Source organism: Nicotiana tabacum, chromosome 4 (genome assembly GCF_000715075.1).
Source record: "Nicotiana tabacum cultivar K326 chromosome 4, ASM71507v2, whole genome shotgun sequence".
In the NCBI taxonomy this organism is placed as follows: domain Eukaryota; kingdom Viridiplantae; phylum Streptophyta; class Magnoliopsida; order Solanales; family Solanaceae; genus Nicotiana; species Nicotiana tabacum.
In genome coordinates, this window is record NC_134083.1 from 140,496,635 (window position 1) to 140,519,364 (window position 22,730).

Here is a 22,730-nt window from a genome sequence, read left to right on the forward strand (position 1 = left end):
GCAGAAGCAGCTGTCGCATAAGAGGCCTTGGAGTCGCAGAAGCAAAAATTGTGCTGGGCATTGAGGCTTATTTAAAACGGGGGATTGGCCCATTTTTCATCTAATTTTGTCCATGGGACCCGATTTTGTAGCGCTTATGGAGTGCCATCTTCATAAACTATAATGAGTTCTGGAGCGACGAGCATCCGTTTGAGGTGTTAGAAAGGCTTTGGAGCCGGTTATGGAACTTCAGAGCGAGGTAAGTCTCCTGTCTAACTCTGTAAGGGGGAAACTACCCCTAGGTGATGTATTTGATATGTGTTACTTGTTGCGGGGGCTACGTACGCACGAGGTGACGAGAGTCCGTACGTAGCTAAATTCATGCTATTGTCCGGGTAGACTTATCTTCACACCATGCTATAATTGTCCTATAGGGGTTATTGTTGCTCGTTTAATTCCTTTATTTCGCATTACGACTTGAGACCGGACTTGCGTAGAGTTATAAACTTGCTTTTGTAGAGATCTAACGGGCTTCATGACTAGCCGTGGAATAATGGTACTCCTTATATGATTTTCTCTCGCGCTATGTGTTTTCATTAAAAGGTTTTCCTTAAAAATGTATAACTCACATGCCTATTCGTGAGTGGGGTCAATGACCCGTTAGAGCTCCTTATTCTAATGGGATCGGGCCATTCACCTCGGCAGGATTATGTACCACACTCTCATGGGAGCGGGTCATTCGCCTCGGCAGTATAATAGGCGCATCTATGGTTCGTGCCGTTCGACCCTCGGCAGTGCACAGATTATGATGGGATCGGGCCGTATGCCTCGACATTTCTATAAAATACTCTCATGGAATCGTGCGTAATATTTGACAAGACGTCAGTGTATCTACGAGTCTAACTGATTTGAATTATTACGACCTATCTAGTGAGGTCAATTATATATATATATATATATGCTCCGGTTGATGAGGTAATTGCTGATTTAGAAATCGAGTCTATTGTAGAGAGGAGTATTGTATCACGTACTTACACTTGTTTATTTCGTTTGTTTACTCTGCTCTAAATTTGTTTACTTCTTATTAAAACTGTCTTATTAGACCACTAGTAAGTGTCGATGTCGACCCCTCGTCACAACTTCTCTGGAGTTAGGCTAGATACTTACTGTCTACGCGTTGATTTACGTACTCATGCTACACTTGCTGCACAGTTTTGTGCAGGTACATATATGTCTGGTGGTCTTCTGGGCATAGAGGCGCAGATGTTGAGGGGGACTTACCGTGAGTGCATTTCATGTTACGATCCACATCCTGCAGAGTCTTCATCAGTGTTATTTATATTCTCCTGTCTAAATTGTACTGCAGACAAATGTTATATTTTATTAGATTTCCTAGTTGATGCTCATGCACTTGTGACACCAGGTTTTGGGGGTGCTTACGGGTTGATCATTATTGAAGTTGTAAAAATATTATCATTTACCCTGTGAATTCTATTTCTTACTATTTAATTGATGGAAATTATGATTTCAGAAGTACTAAAATGAGTAATCAAGTTAATCATTCACTGTTGGCATGCCTGACGGTAGTGTTAGGTGCCATCACGACCTTTAGTGGATTTTGTGTCGTGACAAGAGTATCCATGACGTTGGGGTCATTTATATCAACTGAGAAGTAAGGATAGCAGTTAAAGTATACCGGGCCATGTTGGCAGTGCACGTATTTAGCATGAGCAGTTAAGTACATATACTGTCTAGGGCATGGCAAAATTACTTTCAATACTTGTTAATTTTAAAACTTAACTATGCCTTTATCTATCTTAGCCCTTAGATCAATGATATTATGTTACAGTATCTGTTAGATATTTGCATATTTATTGTTTCAATATTACTTGTAATGATTAGTAATTTTAGCCTAGTAAGCCCCTAGACTGTATTATTTCTCAAAATGAATTCAAATCAGAATATTTTAAATAATGTTAATTTATCTTCTCAAGCAACAAAGATTGCTAAACTTGAAAACAATTTACAAAATTGGAATATTCCCAATAAACCTTTTAAAAATATTTATAAAATCAACAGTTTTAGCTTCATTAAGAAGCATAACATTAAAACATGTGAGTCCACTATTGCTATTAATAATTCTTTAGATATTATTAAGTTATTTTTAGAACAAGACTTGAATAGGTATCGAACCCAATTCAACTACTTGTATATAGGTCTTATCCAAGTTGCAGTCAAACCTCTCTTTAGGAAAGGATTAGACATCCCTATTTGTGTCTTAATCAAAGACGCTCGTCTCTTAAACTTTGATGACTCAATTTTAGGAGTTCTCCAAAGTAACCTCGCCAATGGCCCGGTATACTTTAACTGCTATCCTAATTTCTCAGTTGATATCAATGACCCCATCGTCATGGATACTGTGACACTAAATGTCAAAACTAAGAATATGAATATCAAGGCTAATACTCGTGAAATAGCTGTTATTTATCGAGTCTATTGTAGACTTATGGACACCACTCTTTCCCCAAAAGATCTTGTTGAGAGTATCAAAGGAGTCACTATGCTCATGGAGGCAAACACTGAGCACAATACGGTCTTCGTACCTAGACTCCTAAACTGGAATCACACCTCTCTAATAATGATTGGCACTTTGATGCCATAACTCAGCCTTTTACTAATAACTCTGAAAGATCTCAAATTGAAAGGGTAATTCAATTTCCCGATGGATCTATTGTTATCAAATTCTTAGGTTCAGGTTCTAATCTAGCAAGCAGAAACAATTCCTTTAGAAGAACGTCTACAGTTCCTTCCGTACCTTCTTCTTCCAGACCCCTGGAGGAAAACAATGGCAATACCAATAACGGTAAAGGAAAAGTCATAGGAGTGGATTTCTCCTGCGAAATTCCTAAAGTCTATTACCAAAATCATCCCACTAGTCCAACCCCCAGTGGGATGAATCCTCCTTAGGGTATACCAGGCTTTCTTATAATGATTAAGTCAGGAGATCCTTTCACTCCAAATCCCGGGATTTTTGAAAATATCTGGACTTATCCTGACAATCAAACCAAAATAAAATGGTATGTTGCCTCTTACTCTCTTCAGCAAAGAGAAAACTTTAGAGATTGTTGGATATCAGACATGAAAAGAATTAGATGCGAAATCGAATTCTTTAAGTGGTTTGAAATATCTGGCAAACTTGATAACCAAAACGATTATCTTCAAGTCCTTGTCAATAAGTGGTACACAACCACTAACAAAGTCATTGAATCTATCACTCCTCCTTTGGAAGGGATAAAAAGCCGAGTTTCCAATACTATCATTCTGGCCTCTCCTTTTAAAACTAAAAGCGAGAAGCCTACTAACATGGTTTATTGCTCTGACGTAGATCGTATTATTGAGGAAAATATCTACACTAATCATGATCCAAATATTGGGTAGGAATATGTAACGACCCGACCGGTCGTTTTGAGCATTTTTACTTCACTCGGTAGTTTGAGGGCATGAGTAGCTCCGCATGATGTATTATGACTTGTGTGAATCTCCGATTTTGGTTTTCAGGTTATTCGAAATTGATTTTAGCATTGTTTGATGTGATTTGAGGTTTCAACTAAGTTCATATTGTATTTTAAGACTTGTTGGTATGATTGAATGGGGTCCCGAGGGGCTCGGGTGTGTTTTGGATCACTGATTGAGAAACTAGTTAAGTTAAGGATTTGGAGTTTGACCATGGTCAATATCGGGTCACGATGACCTCTTTTCAGTGTTTTGAGTGTGCGAGCAGGTTCGTAGCGCGTGTTATGATTGAAACGCATATATTATTTGTGTCTGGGAGGTCCCGAATGAGTTTTGGATGCTAAAACGAAAATTCTTTCGTTGCTGATTTTCTGGTGTAAAATAATTACGAAAAGGTCATTTTTTATCCCTTAAAATTCCAAACTTCATTTAAATATTCAAAACATCATATCTCCCTCATTTTAAGGCCAAATTGGGTGATTCAAAAGCCTAACTTGACTTAAATTTTACAAGAAATCCATTGGAGGCATCAAAATAGAGTTTCAAGATTGTTAGGCACACAAAACGAGACAGAACAACTGAGCAAAAAATAGTTAATATCGAGGGTTTGTTCATTTTCCATTTTTAACGAATTGGAGCTCGGGAAGAGGCAATTTTCGGAAGAATTTCAAGGAAAATAACGGGTTAAGTATTCTTAACTCAATATTGGTCAAATTACCCAAATCCATGGTTGTTTTTAACATTTAATTGGTGAATTAAGTTGGAAAATTTAGAAAACCCTCTTGGTTTAATTTGAGGATTTGAGGGTCGAGTTGATGTCGGAATTTGGTAAAATTGGTATGGTTGGACTCGTAGTTGAATGGGCATTCATATTTTATAACTTTTGTCGGTTCTGAGATATGGGCCCCACAGGCAATTTTTGAATGTAATTTTGGAACCTTTTTGGGAAAATTAGTATTTTGATATGGAATTAATTCATATAATTTGTGTTGACTGAATAAAATTAATTGTGACTAGATTCTAGCCGTTCGGAAGTTGATACGCGCAGAATGGAATTTCTGGAGCATTGTTTAGCTTGCTGGACATTGGATTAGGCTTGTTCGAGGTAAGTAACATCTCTAATCTTAGAGCTGAGGGTATGAACCCTGATTATGCACGTTATATGAATTGTTTGGGGGTGACGCAGATGCTAGGTGACAGGCGTGTGGGCGTGCACCATAGAAATTGAGACTCAGTTGATTCCGTAGAGCTGTTTAGTCAATTAACTTGTATTCTTCCATGTATTTTTATGTGTTAGAGAAATTGAGCTGTGACTCATGTTAGAAAACATGCTTAGGCAAATGTTGGTATTATTGGGACCCACTGACGTCATTTCTACTGACGAATTATATGTTTAAACTATAATTTTATACTAAGTCATATTCATTCATTGCATATCATATCTCAGTCTCTGCTGTTATTTATTGATACATCATATCATCATTTTGGGCTAGTTTCATGACATTGTGAGCCCGAGAGACTGGAGAGATTGATTACTGAGTGAGGCCGAGGGCCTGATTGTGAGGATAATTATGGGATCGGGCTGCATGCCACAACAGGCCAGATTGGCTTATTATAGCACATGAGTTGTCCGTGCAGCACGTGAGTTATCCATGCAGATCCAGATATTGATACTATAACACGTGAGTTATCCGTGCAGTATGTGAGTTTTCCGTACAGATCCAGATTATGATACTATAGCACGTGAGTTGTCCGTACAGATTATAGTGCTTGGGCTGAAGGAGCCCCTCCGGAGTCTGTATAAACCCCAGTGAGCACAGGTACCAACTGAGTGCGAGTGCTGAGCGATTTGTAGGATTGAGTGACTGAGAGGAATGAGTGAATTGATACACTGAGAGTATGCATATGGTTTTATTACTGAGTTGCATCGCATTGAGTCACACTTGACATACATACATAGAGATGCATTTTTCCTCATGTTGTACGATATTGCGTCATTCATGACTTCACATACTCATTGACATGTAGGCATAGAGATGTATTTTCCTCATGCCATTTGAAAATAAAAATCCTATTTGTTGTTGAAAGGTTTTTGGGAAAAATCACAGTTTTACAAAACGTACTCATATTTTGGTGATTTCGGTAAACTATTAGGGTTTTCACTGATATACTTGAAAAGTAACCCTATTTTTCTGGAACTGTGAATGAGCTAAGCATTTTATCTTTGAGCTACTTCTTTTATTACTTCTATTATGTTGTTATGAACTGTTGTTGGCTATTTGGACTCTGACCTTTGTTCCAGCTCATCACTAGTTTCAACCTAAGGTTAGGTTTGCTACTTATTGAGTACATATGGTAGGTTATACTCATACTACACTTCTGCACCTTGTGTGCAGATATTGGATGCTAATGTTGCTGTGATCGACGGGAGATGGATTTGAAGATGTACTTGTGTTTCGGTCATAGCTGCCTCTTGTTCATGGTAGCCTTAGAATTATAAAAAAATCTGTTTATGTACATTTCGAACAAATGATGTATTTATTTCATACCATCTTGTAAATTCTATTCGTAGAAGCTCATGATTTGTACTACCAGTCCTTGGGGAGTGTATTAGAGTCAGTTAAATATTAATTGAATCGGATTATTATTATTTAGCTTATCTAGCAGGTGAGGTTAGGTGCCATCACGGATAGTTAGATTTTGGGTCGTGACACTTATTAAATATTATTGGAATTGGATAGTTATTAGTTGGCTTACCTAGAGGGTTGGGTTAGGTGCCATCACGACTAGTTGAATTTTGGGTCGTGGCAAGTTGGTAGTAAAGCCCTAGGTTCATAGGTTCTATAAATCATAAGCAAGTGTCTAGTAGAGTCTTGCGGATTGGTAAAATGACGTCCATACCTATCTTCGAGAGGATACATGGCATTTAGGATAATTTCTCATCTTTCTTTCCTTATCTCCAAGAGGCTACATGGCTCGGTATCAGTTATGCATCATCGGCTTGTGATTTCATGGATGACGTGCGAGATGTGTATTCTGTATTTTGGTGATAGGCCAGTCTGGAGGACTTGAGGACAGGTTTAGACCACAGCTTAGACTCAGCAGTTTTGGTTGTGAGAAATTGTACATTTGGACCTATATGTCCGGTAATGTCCCTATGAGTGAAATTTGTGGCTCGATGAGCGATGGAATGGATATATGATAAGTATGATGTGATTGCGGGATGTGTTCATATGGGTTGAATTTGAAGAATAAAGTTTACTTGTGACTCAATAGTTTGCTATTGGGTACTTGATTTCTGTCTTGATTTGATGTATAGTCTCGAGTTGTGAGTGTATTTAAGGATCTTTCATATTGTTAAATTGTTGGACAAATTAAATTCTCATGTCTTGTCAATGAGTTTGGACTCAAGAAGGTTAAGTTATTACGTAGTAGTTGTGGCTGTAAAAAGGGTATAAAAAGATGCCAGTTTGAGGCCAAGCAGGCAGATTATCACCTGCAGGGTAATTTACGGATATGTGATCCTTATAATGTTGAGGGGAGAGTTTCTTTTCTACCAGCGGAGTGTATGTGTTGATATTTGAGTTTGAATCTGGGTGAGAAAGTTCACTTGAGTGTCAAGAGAATAAATGCGATCTTAGCGGATGATTGAGGTATTTTATGGTTGGTGTTGCTTGAGCTTGAGAAGAATTTTCGTTGAACTGACTACAGTATTATGACAGTAATAGAGTATGATCACTGTGAGCTATCGAGTGTTTTAATCCATGACTTTGAGCCAAGTGGGGGAGCCTGCTAGTGACAATTCAATTTTATCGTTATATGTTAAATTTTAGTTTTGGTCTGAGACATACTTGTGGGTTAGTCATGACTTGCAGAGGTTGAGATCGGGGATGACTCGAGTAAGGAAAATTTCTGAATACAGGTTACATTGCACTTTATGAAAATACTAAAATCATGGAATGATTAAGTTGTTATTTTGAAGAATGTAGTGCACATGAAGCATGAATTTGATTGATGGTGTTAAGACAGGATTACTTCTTTGGGTGTTGTTGTGATAATGAGGCATGTGTCTTTCGGCCCATTTGGGTGGTGTAATTTGGATTTGAACAAAGTGGGTGACTCTCGAGAAAGTTCCAATGGGTTCGAGGTTTATATATAGCAATTGAGAATTTTTTCAAACTTGTGTATGGATAAAATATGAGATTTGCATTTGATGGTGCCTGGACTTGCGGTAATTCTGTATGACTATGGATTCTACATTCCAGTATAAGAAAGGTAAAAGAATAATTTTATATTCACATAAGATACTTTCAGAGTGGGCGTTTCGATTGTGGTACTTATGGGGTGCTTAAGAAGAATGCAATGGCTTATGGGCCTTAGGGCGGTGTCGTTTTATGTTAGGAGGTCTTGTAGTGAGATTTGGGTAAGGATCGTAGTGTTCTGACAAGGAGAAGTGTCAACTTGAGGGTAATTCAGAAGAAACTTAGAGAAAGTAGGACGACTGGATAGTAGGCTAGACCAGTATGGTAATGGTATGATCGGTTCTTTAGGTACCTATGATGTGGTGAGACTTTACGTATGGTTTTATGGCAATAATCTTGGGTTTAGCGAGTTGCGTTACTTGGTTGAGTTAGAGAGATTCAGTTCTGATGGCCTGGTTATGTGAAAATGGGTTTCGAAGAGTTCTCGATGATTTCTATCACGGTTCGAGGTGGATATTTCATACTGGAGTGAGGAACATGTTGCGTATTGGGATTTTCTCTTGGATGAGATCAAATGGAAGGTTCCTGGCTAATTGAGTATGTAGTTTGCTAGTGATCAGAATTGATTATGAGATTCTCCTACCTTTTCATATGATGGGATGATAGATGCGGTATGTTGTGTAGGATTGAGATTTGCATGTGCAAGGTCACGATTCAGTTTTGAAGGGAAGGTCATGAATTCTTAGACAACATGGACATTTTCAGATGTCTAGATGAATACTATTACTACTTGGTATTGTCTGAGAAGTGTGCGCATTTTAGAAGGTGCATTGTGTTTTGACTTATGGATGCTTCATTAGTATTACGATGCTCGCCTGGTTGATCGACTGTTGATATTCAGATTTTGCTGTGGCACGGAAGAATTATAGATGTATTCCTCGTGGGATGATCGTGTATGAGATATGTGTTAGACATTCAGGCGGTGGAGTTGGGATCAGAATTGGTGATTCGTGTGTTATATGGATTTGGAGACTGGGAGTTCTCAGGAGCAGATTGTTTCATGGTTGTGGACTGTGAAGTTATGGCCAAAGCAATCCAGATGATAGTATGTGTTATGATTCAATCATTGTGGACTTTCGGAGTGTTATTTATCTATTTGTGGGTGAGCAGAGTCGATTTGGGGTTCATTGGTAGGCCTAATGAGGATATGTATTCTACATCAGGTCGTATTTGTTGACTCCGGACTGCTATTGTTGAGGGATGTGCTATTTAGTTAGAATTAATTTTATTTGTATATGATATGTTCTATGTGTTACTCTTCCATACTACGAGGGGTTGTGATTCGTTTGTTATATGCACACATGATGCGGTTCTATTTGGGCCTTATAACGAATTCGAGGGAGATGGTGATTGGGGCATGGAGTGGTTGATTGCGCCTTGGTTCTGGTCTTTCTGGATTGTGGTGTATTGTATTATTGGCTTCTCCATGGTTATGGTCATGCACTTCGTCTACTTGATGTCGAGTTACGTGTAGTTGTTGATTTTGAGCATTGTGGCTTGAGGTATTTCATATGGACCGGTGTTTTAGATGGTCACACATTGTAGATGGGCTATGTTGGGATATGATCCTTTGTGTTAGATTCGTGTGTCTTGGTATTACTATGTGTGATGGGTTCATAACATTGCGTTGTGGTGGTACTTGTTGAGCTTGCAGGACGGTTCTCTAATTTGAGTCATTTTCCCCGATTGAGTACATTTAAATTGTTGCTTGTTGGTGCACAGATTGCATGATTATGACTTTAGGTTTTATTGGTGTGGCATGTCAATAGAATAGTTGTGTTTTATGAGATAAGGTCATTGGACCTAGAATGGATACTATCAGATTTGATTATAGTATGTTTGAAATAATAACATCGAAAGTCGGCTTAGGACTTGGATTTGGTTCCCGTCGGACGAGAGAGAGCTTCATAACTTGTTGATCTGATGAGTGGTTAAGAGTTTCTGCGTGTTTCTTTCATCATCGGTAGTGTATAAAGGTTCAGAACAAGATTTTAGTTGATATGAGGTTTGTTACCGATGTCGAATTGGTTATCGAGGAGCTATTGCGGTCGGAAGTTATTGATATGAGTATTTGACTTATGTGGTAAATCATGTTATTGTGTCTCGGGTTATGGTTATGGCTTTGTGCAACTTGTTCAGACTTAGACAATGTGTAGATGCGAGATACAGATCTTATAGGAAATTTCGGATGCTGGAAATTGGATTCTGGGGTTTACGAGCTAAAGTTGAAGTAATGATCTTCAGTATGTTGTGTTGTCGGTCCTATATGGAATAGGGTGACGTAGGGTCACCCTCGGTTATGTGCATGGTAAGGTTACACGGTGATCTAACAGCTTAAGAACAACTCTGGGCACGTTCGAGGACGAACATATGTTTAAGTGGGAGAGGATGTAATGACCCGATCGGTCGTTTTGAGCATTTTCGCTTTGCTCGGTAGTTTGAGGGCATGAGTAGCTCCGCATGATGTATTATGACTTGTGTGAATCGCCAGTTTTGATTTTCAGGTTATTCGGAATTGATTTGGAATAACGATTCTCAACAAGGAAGCTTTAAGTTGCAAGAATTGACCAAATTTGACTTTTGTAAATTTGACCTCGGAACGGAGTTTTGATGATTCCAATAGCCCCGTATGGTGATTTTGGACTTAGGAGCGTATTCGGAAAATTATTTAGAAGTCCGTAGTTAAATTAGGATTGAAATGGCTAAAATAGAAATTTAAGTTTGGAAGTTTGACCGGGGAGTTGACTTTTTGATATTGGGGTTGGAATCCAGTTCTGAAAATTTTCATAGGTCCGTTATGTCATTTATGACTTGTGTGCAAAATTTGAAGTCAATCGGATTTGATTTGATAGGTTTCAGCGTCAAATGTAGAATTTCTTAGTTTCGTTAAGCTTGAATTGGGGTATGATTCGTGGTTTTAGCGTTGTTTGATGTGATTTGAGGTTTCAACTAAGTTTGTATCGTGTTTTAAGACTTGTTGGTATGATTAAATGGGGTCACGAGGGGCTCGGGTGTGTTTTGGATCACTGATTAAGAAACTAGTTAAGATAAGGATTTGGAGTTTGACCATGGTCAATATCGGGTCAAGATGACCTCTTTTAGGTGTTTTGAGTGTGCGATCATATTCGTAACGTGCTTTATGATTGAAACGCATATATGATTTGTGTCCCGAAGGTTCCGAATGAATTTTGGGTGCTAAAACAAAAATTCTTTCGTTGCTGATTTTCTGGTGTAAAATAATTACGAAAAGGTCATTTTTTATCCCTTAAAATTCCAGACTTCATTTAAATCTTCAAAACATCATATCTCCCTCATTTTAAGGCCAAATTGGATGGTCAAAAGCATAACTTTACTAAAATTTCACAAGAAATCCATTGGAGTCATCAAAAGAGAGTTTTGGGATTATTCCGCACACAAAACGAGGCAGAATAGTTGGGCAAATAATAGTTAATATCGAGGGTTTGTTCATTTTCCATTTTTGACGAATTGGAGCTCGGGAAGAGGCGATTTTCGAGAGAATTTTAAGAAAAACAACAAGGTAAGTGTTCTTAACTCAATATTGGTCAAACTACCCGAATCCATGGTTGTTTTTAACATTTAATTGGCGAATTAAGTTGGAAAATTTAGAAAACCCTCTTGGTTTAATTTGAGGATTTGAGGGTCGAGTTGATGTCGGAATTTGGAAAAATTAGTATGGTTGGACTCGTTGTTGAATGGGCATTTATATTTTGTAACTTTTGTTAGGTTCCGAGATATGGGCCCCACGAGCGATTTTTGAGTGTAATTTCAGATTGTTTTTGGGAAAATTAGTATTTTGATATGGAATTAATTCCTATAATTTGTATTGACTGGATCGAATTAATTGTGACTAGATTCAAGCCGTTCGGAAGTTGATACGCATATAATGGAATTTCTGGAGTATTTTTTAACTTGCTTGACATTGGATTAGGCTTGTTCGAGGTAAGTAACATCCCTAATCTTAGAGCTGAGGGTATGAACCCTGATTATACGTGTTATGTGAATTGTTTGGAGGTGACGCACATGCTAGGTGACGGGCTTGTGGGCGTGCACTGTAAAAATTGAGACTCAGTTGATTCCGTAGAGTTGTTTAGTCAATTAACTTGTATTCTTCCATGTATTTTTATGTGTTAGAGAAATTGAGCTGTGACTCATGTTAGAAATCATGCTTAGGCAAATGTTGGTATTATTGGGACCAACTGAGGTCATTTTTACTGTCGAATTATATGTTTAAACTGTAATTTCATACTCAGTCATATTCATTCATTACGTATCATATCTCAGTCTCTGCTGTTATTTATTGATACATCATATCATCATTTTGGGCTAGTTTCATGACATTGTGAGCTCGAGAGACTGGAGAGATTGATTACTGAGTAAGGCTGATGGCCTGAATGTGAGGATAATTATTGGATCGGGCTGCACATCGCAGCAGTCTAGATTGGCTTATTATAGCACGTGAGTTGTCCGTGCGGATCCAGATATTGATACTATAGTACGTGAGTTGTCCGTGCAACACGTGAGTTGTTCGTGCGGATCCAGATATCGATACTATAGCACGTGAGTTGTCCGTGAAGATTATAGTGCTTGGGCTAAAGGAGCCCCTCTGGAGTCTGTATACACCCCAGTGAGCGCAGGTACCTACTGAGTGCGAGTGCCGAGCGATTGAGAGGATTGAGTGACTATGAGGACTGGGTGAATTTAAACTCTGAGAGTATGCATATGGTTTTATTACTGAGTTGCATCGCATTGACATGCACACTTGACATACAGGCATAGAGATGCATTTTTCCTCATGTTGTACGATATTGCGTCATTCATGACTTCACATACTCATTGACATGTAGGCATAGAAATGTATTTTCCTCATGCTATTTGAAAATAAAACATCCTATTTGTTGTTGAAAAGTTTTTGGGAGAAATCATAGTTTTACAAAACGTACTCATATTTTGGTGATTTTGGTAAAAGATTCGGGTTTTCACTGATATACTTGAAAAGAAGGCCTATTATTTTGGAACTGTGAATGAGCTGAGCATTTTGTCTCTGAGCTACTTTTTTTATTACTTCTATTATGTTGTTATGAACTGTTGTTGGCTATTGGTGTTGGACCCTGACCTTTATTCCAGCTCGTCACTACTTTCAACCTAAGGTTAGGTTTGTTATTTATTGAGTACATGGGGTCGGTTGTAATCATACTACACTTCTGCACCTTGCGTGCAGATATTGGATGCTGATGTTACTGTGATCGACGGGAGCTGGATTTGAAGATGTACCTGTGTTTCGGTCATAACTGCCTCTTGTTCATGGTAGCCTTAGATTTATAAAAAAAATTGTTTATGTACATTTCGAACAGATGATGTATTTATTTCATACCAGCTTGTAAATTCTAATCTTAGAAGCTCATGATTTGTACTGCCAGTCCTTGAGGAGTGTATTAGAGTCAGTTAAATATTAATTGTATCGGATTATTATTATTTGTCTTATCTAGCGGGTGAGGTTAGGTGCCATCACGGCTAGTTGAATTTTGGGTCGTGACACTTATTGAGTATTATTGGAATTGAATAGGTATTAGTTGGCTTACCTAGCGGGTTGGGTTAGGTGCCATCACGACTAGTTGATAGAACAATACCTTTGATTATGCAGTTACGATCTGCACCTAAGCAATTTTGTTACTCAAAAATTTTTTATTAATGACAATATTTATGGGGAAATGGTGGCTCTGAGGTTTTACACTAGTTATAATAGTGACACCGGGAAAGGCATGGCAAAATTACTTTCAATACTTGTTAATTTTAAAACTTGATTTTGATTTCTTTGGACAAAAATCTGATTCTTTCGAATTCTGTCTTTGAGAAATTCCAGCTTATAATAAAAGAAATACTTTTTTGAATGAAGTACTTGCACATTTTAATATGCTCTGGTAGGGCTGAAATTCCTTCTTTGGTTTGAAAGTCTTCGAACCTGTTAAGGAATTATTGTGGTAATATTTCTTTGTTACCTCCGAAAAGATTCCACCATTCGTAGAACCGTCTTGGGATAACTATTTTGGTAACTTCTAGACAATATTTTATGAACAAAGTATGTCCTGGCCTAAGATATAAAAAGTTAAACCAGACAACTTTGTAATCATGCCAATTGTAAGTTTACGGGCTGTGCGCCTTTGATAGCGCTATGGGAGTGTGCAGATGGTGTGCAAACCATTCAAATGGGGATGTGATCTTTTTTATAGTGACCCTAGAGTAATTTATATACTCCAAATTTCTTTCGTTTAAAGTGTGTTCCACTTCTATGGAATCAGTATCTATAAGGATGGCCTCATAGTATCTTCTTGTCTTGTACGGATTTTCTGTATCCACATAATTAAAGTCTGTGTAGCATGATTTAATAAGGTCTTCTATTTGAGAAAAATTTCTAAAAAATTATTAATAGCAATAGTGGACTCTCATGTTTTAATGTTATGCTTCTTAATGAAGCTGAAACTGCCTATTTGATAAATATTTTAAAAGGTTCATTAGGAATATTCAAATTTTGTAAATTATTTTCAAGTTTAGCAAACTTAATTGCTTGAGAAGATAAATTAATATTATTTAAAACATTCTAATTTTTCCTTAGGGAGACAGAAATTAACTGATTGATGCTCAGTTAATTGATCGTCTTTTGGGAAATAATCTTTCTTTTCTGGGAGTTCTTCTCCCTCAGATTTATGCTCATAAGCATTGGCTTGCTTAAGGACTTGTTCTATAAGAACATCAAGTTAGAATTTTCCAAGTCTGGATTTAATATCCTTTATTTCTCCTTTTAGTTCTAATATTTCATGTCTCAGATCGGAGATTGATGGTTTAGAAGCTTTATCAAAACGAGACATGATTTGTTTCATGCTGAATGGTTCAATGGATGGCTATTGATTTAGGTTTATCCTCGTGATGATTGAGGATGAGATTTTTGAGTTCCAGAAGATAACGATTTCTGGATTCTTCATCATTGATGTGTTGAATTGCATCGTAGAGAGCTTATTTAGAGTTATCAAAAAGAACTCTAATTGAAGCTGGAGTATTTCCACAATTACAATAGGTTTCAGTGCAGTGGCACTCACTACCAGATTGGCTAGAATCAGAATCATAAGTAACGTTGATATCTTCTTCGTCACTATATTCATTTGATGAATAGTTTGGAGAAGAATCTGAATTATCTTGAACCTAATAAGAACGTCTACAGTTCCTTCTGTACCTTCTTCTTTCAGACCCCCGGAGGAAAACAATGGCAATACCAATAAGGTACAGAAGGAACTGTAAACGTTTGGCTGAGTTATGGCATCAATCCCGGAGATGGTTACTAAAATAGCCAATCTTCAAAAACTTTTTGAAAAAGAAATATGCTCTGATTTTTCTAATGCCTTTTGTGAAAGAAAAAAGCATTTAATTAAACTTTCATACGTTGAAGGATTCAATGAACATATCATCTCCACCAAAGCAAGACCCATTCAAATAAATCAAGAAATGATGGAAACTTGCAAAATTGAGATTTCAAATCTTTTGAAAAATAACATCATTCGCCCCTCTAAATCCCCTTGGAGTTGTTTTGCCTTTTATGTTAATAATAATGCAGAAAAAAGAGGTGCACCACAATTAGTCATCAACTATAAGCCTTTAAACGCTATTCTAAAATGGATTAGGTATCACATTCCCAAAAAAAGAGATCTTTTAAGGAGAACCTACAAAGCTAATTTATATAGCAAGTTTTATATGAAGTCTAGTTTTTGGCAAATTCAAGTAGCCGAAAAAGACGGATATAAAATAGCCTTTAATGTTCTCTTCGGATAGTACGAATGGAACGTTATGCCTTTTGGGCTCAAGAATGCCCCGTCCGAATTTCAAAATATCATGAATTCTATCTTTAATGATTATAGTCATATGTCTATTGTTTATATAGATGATGTTCTTATATTTTCTGAGGATATCGATTCCCATTTTAAACATTTGAATACCTTCTTCAAAGTATTAAAATTTAATGGATTAGTTTTTAGCGCTAAAAAGATAAAGCTCTTTCAAACTTCCATCAGGTTCTTAGGCCATGACCTAAAATAGCTCCCAATATCGGGGTGTCACTAAGCCATGAGCATCTATACATAATCAGTCAAGAAATGAAATGACTATAACAATTTAGATCCAAATACAAAGAAAGAAAGGATAAGGAAGGAGAAATAGGGACTGCAAACACCAGGCAGCTACCTCGATATCTCCAACGGTCAGCTACGCAAAATATCAACACTCTCCGCGTCCAAAAACTCCTGGATCTGCACATGAAGTGCAGGGTCTAGCGTGAGTACAACCAACTCAGTAAGTAACAATAATAAATGAGGAACAGAAAGATAGTGACGAGCTACACAGTTATAGTTCATTTTCAGTAGTCTCAACAAGAAAGTAGACATGCTTTCAAATCCGGCAAATTAAGTCAAATCATTTTATTCGTGCCAAATTCAAGTAAAAAATATCCTTCATAAGTTTTCCAAAATCAGTGATATATGGCAACTATGTGCAACAATAATGAAATCATATACAGCCTCTCAGGGCAACAATCACTCAGTCCTCTCATTCACTCCAACCTCACAATCACCCATTCCTCACATCCACTCATTCCTCACAGTCACTCAGCACTCACGTTCAGTAAGTACCTACGCTCACTGGGGTGTGTACAGACTCCGGAGTGGCTCCTTCAGCCCAAGCGCTATATCAAGCCAATCATGGCGTAAATCAATGAAAATATATTGCGTCGTGTATCCCGATCCCATAAATATCCTCACAATCAGGCCCTCGGCCTCACTCAGTCATCAATCTCTCCAGTCTCTAGGGCTCTCAGAAATCAGCCCAAACAGCAATAATATGATGTATCAACAAGAATAATAGAGACTGAGATATGATATGCGGATAAAAACTAAGACTGAGTACAAATAGCATTTAGTAGGTAATTCAACAGGAAACACGACCTATGTGGGTCCCAACAGTACCAACACATAGCCTAAATATGGTCCCTAACATGATTCATAATCAAATTTCTATAACACATGAAGAGCATATAGCTAACAATAAGTTTATTCAACTTTTCAGTTTCACGGAATGGACCAAGTCACAATTCTCACGGTGCATGCCCACACGCCCGTCACCTACCACGTGCTTCACCTCTAAAATAATCATATAACACCAAAATCCGGGGTTTCATATACTCAGGACCAAATTTAAAACTGTTACTTACCTCAATCCGAGCAAAACTCTACTCCACTATGACTTTGCCTCGCGAATCGGCCTCCAAACGTCTCGAATCTAGCCATAAGCAGTACAATACAATCAATACGGACTAAAGAAATCAATTCCACAAGAAAATACAAAATTATAAGCGAAAATCCAAAATTGGTCAAAAGCCGGCCCCGGGCCCACGTCTCCAAATCTGACAGAAGTCACAAAACCCGAAATCCCATTCACTGACGAGTCTAACCATACCAAATTTGTTAAAATCCGACATCAAATCGCTATTCAAATCCCCAAAATTAACTCTCCAAATCCCTAGCCTCAAACCCCCAAATTACACCTCAAAAATACACCAACTAGGTAGAAAATCAGTGGGGAACATGATTATTGAAGAAAGATGAACACAAGGAACTTACCTCAAGAATCCCCTTGAAAATCCTCTAAAACACCTCCAAAGTCTGAGCTCAAAATGTTAGAAAGTGAAGAAAATCGCGAGCCTTATGCTTATATGTTTTGCCTAGTCAAACTGCACCTGCGGTCCCAAATCCGCTTCTGTGGTGAAAACTCCGCATCTGTGAAAGTCACTTAGCCCATCTGCCTGTGCTTCTATGTGCTCTGGACCGCATATGCGTCTTCGCAGGTGCGGAAATTGCATCGCACTTGTGCGCCAGCCCGCACCTACGAGTGTCCATCCACTTCTACGCAAGCGCTTCTGCGCCCACATGCCTGCATCTGCGTGTAATGACTCGACCGGTCGTTTCGAGAGTTACAACCCCGTTTCTCCCATTTCTGCTTCTTTATGTGTTATTTAGCTGAATGGTGATGTATAGGGTTGGTTGGTTCGGGTTCGGAGTGTTTTCTGAGTGGAATGAGACACTTAGTCTCTTATTTAGAATCTTAGGTTGAAAAAGTCAACCGGATGTTAACCTATGTGTAAACGATCTCAGAATTTGATTATGATGGCTCCATTAGCTTCGTTAGATGATTTTAGACTTAGGAGCGCGTCCAGAATGTGATTTGGAGGTCCGAAGTGGAATTAGGCTTGAATTGGCGAAAGTTGGAAATTTGGCGATTTCAGTCGGCAGTGGAAAATTTGATATCGGGGTATGAATGGAATTTCGGAAGTTGGAGTAGGTTCGTAGTGTCATTTTGACCTGTGTGCAAAATTTGAGGTCATTCGAACGTGGTTTGGTTGGTTTCGGCATCGGTTGCCGAATTTGGAAATTTAGAAGTTCTTAGGCTTGAATCCGAGGATAATTTGGTGTTTTGATGTTGTTTTGAGTGATTCGAAGGATCGACTAAGTTTTTATGTTGATATATGACTTGTTGGTATTTTTAGTTGAGGTCCCGAGGGCGTCGGGGTGATTCCGGGTGGTTAATGGATTTGTCAAAGTTGGAAAATGCAGCTGAAGCTGCTGCTACTGATATTTCCGCACCTGCGGAAAAGGGAGTCGCAGGTGCGGGGCCGCTGGTGCGTATAGGGGTTCGCAGGTGCGGGCAGTGCTTGGCTAGGCAAGATGCGCAGGTGTGAGAAGGCTATCGCATCTGCGAGCCCGCAGTTGCGAGACCTGGGGTACAGATGCAGAAGGAAGGAAAAAAGCTGGCTTCGCAGATGCGGCGTGTCACGCGTAGGTGCACAAGCGCAGGTGCGACAGGTTGGCTGCAGATACGGAACTCATGCAGAACCTAGGCTCATAAGTGAGTTCCGCACCTGCGATGGATTTTTCCATAGGTGCGGTTGCGCAGAAGCGAGAAATGGTCCGCAAGTGCGAAAAAGCCTGGGTAGAAACCATAAATAGAACCCTTCGCGAATTTGGTTCATTTCCACCATTTGGAGTGATTTTTGAAAGGTGATTCAAGGTCTGTCAGTGAGATAAGTTGCTTGAGCCCTAATACTCGTATATATGGTGATTTCCCGTTGTTTAATCATGTAATTAGTGAAAATGAGGGGTTAGGACTTGGAATATTTGGAGAGTAATTTAAGGATTTGAAGGACCAAATGATGTCGGATTTTGATGAATTTGGTATGGTTAGACTCGTGAGTGAATGCGCTTTCTAGTTTTGTAAATTTTTTCATATTTTGAGACATGGGCCCGAGTGCCGAGTTTGAGCCAATTTCGGGTTTTTGGTCTAAATTGGTAATTTGTCTTGTGGAATTTATTCCATTAGCGTATATTGATGGTATTGTGCTGATTATGAATAGATTTGGAGCATTTGGAGGCCGAGTCCAGAGGCAAGAGCATTGTGGGGTAGAGATTTGACCGGGTTGAGGTAAGTAACGATTGTAAATCTAGTCCTGATGGTATAAAACCCCAGATTTCATATCATTCTACTATTTTGAGGTGACACACATGCTAGGTGACGGGCGTGTGGGCGTGTACTATTGGGGATTGTGACTTGGTCCGTCCCGTAGCAACTGTAAAGTTGCATATTTTATTGAAACTATATGATACTTATATGTTTTAGAAAGAGTTTCTGTAAATTGGACTGAATGCCATGTTTGGGCCTTGTGCCAGTGCTGTTTGGACCCTTAGGGGCCTTTCTTACTATCCTCTCACTGTTTTCGATTAAAAATCTATACTCAGTCATGGTTATACTTGTTTACTGCGTAACTCAGTTTTATTACTCTATTGTGATGCATATACATGTTGTTTTGGACTGAATACCCTATTTTTACTGAAATGTCCGAGTGTCTTGAGAGGTTTATGACTGAGTGAGGCCGAGGGCCTGATTTCTGAGGATATTTATGGGATCGGGCTGCATGTCATAGCATGTTTGATATAGGCCTAGGGCTTGAGTGATTTATGCCATGATTTGGCTTGATATAGCGCTTGGGCTGAAGGAGCCCATCCGGAGTCTGTACACACCCCAGTGAGCGCAGGTACCTACTAAGTGCGAGTGCCGAGTGCTGAGTGACTGGGAGGCATGAGTGATTGTGAGGTATGCCTGAGTGGCAAGAGTGATTGTGAGGTATGCCCGAGTGGCAAGAGTGATTGTGAGGTTTGCCCGATGGGCTGTATATGCGTGATGCTTTGCCCGATGGGATGTTTATGATTTCATCATTTTTGCTCACCTTTGCATTTACCTCTATTTGAAAATTGTTGAAAAATATCCTTAAATGATTTTTACTGGAACTGGGTTTAAACGAGATATTTTGATTTAAATCCTGATTTTAAAAGCATGAGGTATTTTACTGAGATTTGCTGATATGAACGTTATATGCTTTATTGCTCGTCACTACTGCTCAGTCTTTATTTATTGTTGTTACTTACTGAGTTGGCGTACTCACGTTACTCCCTGCACCTTGTGTGCAGATCCAGGTGTAGCTGGACACGGTAGCGGTTATTGAGTGTTCTGGTTGCAGATTTTCTTGGAGATAGCAAGGTAGCTGTTTGGCGATCGCAGCCCCTGCTCTTCTCCCTCTTATCTTCCTCTAGTTGTATTTAGCTATTTTCCAGGCTGAGTTAGCCTTAATATTGTTAGACAGATTGTAGTAGATGCTCATGACTAGTGACACCCCGATGTCGGGCTTTTCTTTTTCGCACTTTTGTTTGATTTGAACTCCTTTACAAAGGTTCTTATGTTAAATAGCATTGAAATTATTTTTGAAATGAAAATATCGGTTTGTTTTGGAAATGAGTCGGCTTGCCTAGTTCCACGATAGGCGTCATCACGATAGGGGTTAGTTTGGGTCGTGATAAATTGGTATCAGAGCCTAAGTTACATAGGTCTCACGAGTCATGAGCGGGTTTAGTAGAGTCTTGCGAATCGGTACGGAGACGTCTGTACTTATCTTCGAGAGGCTACAGAATTTTTAGGAAGATTCAACATTCTTGAATTTTTGTCGTGCGAATCTGTTGATTCTAGTAACAAAACATTTGTTGTTTCATTCTCTCACAGATGGTGAGGACTCGTACTACCGGTCAGGAGGGCCAGCCACCAGTACAACCAGTCAGGGCCGCGAGAGGCCGAGGCCGCGGCCGCGGTAGAGGCCGTGGTAGGGGCAGAGGTGAAGCCCGTACCGCAGCTGGGGCAGTACCTACAGATCCACCTGTTGTCCCAGATCAGGACCAAATTCTAGTTGTTGATGCACCACCTCAGGCACCACCTGTGCCCATTGTGATTCCAGGCTTTCAGAGGCCCTAACTCAGATTATGACAGCATGTACTGGCCTTGCTCAGGTGGTCTTTATATCGACGGCCGCAACTACTTCTCAGGCCGGGAGAGGCACAGGCACTCAGACTCCAGTCGCTCACACACCCGAGTAGGTTGTTCAGGGATTCCAGATACCGGGGGCACCACCAACCCAATCGATTGTAGTTGCTCAGGATTATGTGGTTCCTGCTATGCCTGAGGATGATTAGCGTAGGTTGGAGAGGTTTGGGAGACTCCAGCCACCACCTTTCAGTGGCACAAAGAGAGAGGATGCTCAGGACTTTTTGGAACGATGTCAAAGGATACTCTGTACTGTTGGTATTTTGGAGACTTGTAGGTTCTCCTTCACTACTTTTCAGTTTTTCGGGGCTGCACTCAGATGGTGGGAGACTTACGAGAGGTGTAGGCCTATTGGCGCAACACCTCTTACTTGGCAGCAGTCCTCCGTGGTCTTTTTAGAGAAGTTCGTGCCTCGATCCCGCAGAGAGGAGTTGCGCAGACAGTTTGAGCGGCTTCGCCAGGGTGATATGTTTGTGACGAAGTATGAGATGCGGTTCTCTGAGTTGGCCCGTCATGCTATGTGGTTGGTTCCCACGGATAGGGAGAGGATCATGAGGTTTATTGATGGTCTCACTTATCAGCTACAGTAGCTCATGACTAGAAAGAGAGTTTCAGGTGCTACCTTTGATGACATTGTCGACATTGCTCGGCAGATTGAGATGGTTCATGGTTAGGAGAGGGTTGAGAGAGAGGCCAAGAGGCCTCGTGGTCAGGGTGGATTCAACGGTGCTCCTTTTGGGGGTCAGCTTCAGCACGGTAGAGGTCGTCATTTCAGACAGGCTCAGTCAGCTCGGCCATTTCACCGTGGTGTATCATTTGGCCATGGTTCTCACAGTTCTCATCAGGGCCACTTATCACTTAGTGCCCTTCCAGCTCAGAGTTCATCCCCTGCTCCACTAGTTCGGGGCTCCCCTATGCCAAGTTCTTCTATTGGTTATCCCGGTGCTAGAGGTTCCCTTCAGTTTCCGCCACCAGCACCAGGGAGTTGTTTTGAGCGTGGGGAGTTTAGGCATATGTGGAGGCAGTATCCTCATCGTCATGGAGGTATATCTCAGTAGATGGGTCAGCCTTCAACTTCAGCACCAGTTACTTCACCACCCGCCCAGTCAGCTCGGGGTGGAGGTCAGTCAGCTAGGGGTCGCCCTAGAGGGGGAGACAGATTAGGGGGTGGCCAGGCCCGTTTCTATGCCCTCCCTGCCAGACCAGATGCTATTGCTTTAGATGCTGTGATTACAGGTATTGTCTCAGTTTGTCACAGAGATGCCTCAGTATTATTTGACCCTAGTTCCACGTATTCATATGTTTCCTTATATTTCGCCCATTTTCTGGATTTGCCTCGTGAGTCTTTAGTTTCATCTATTCATGTGTCGACTCCTGTAGGCAATACTATTGTTGTGGACCGCGTATATTGGTCATGTGTGGTGACTATTGGGGGTTTGGAGACCTAAGTGGACCTTTTGCTGCTCAGTATGGTTGACTTTGATGTTATATTGGGTATGG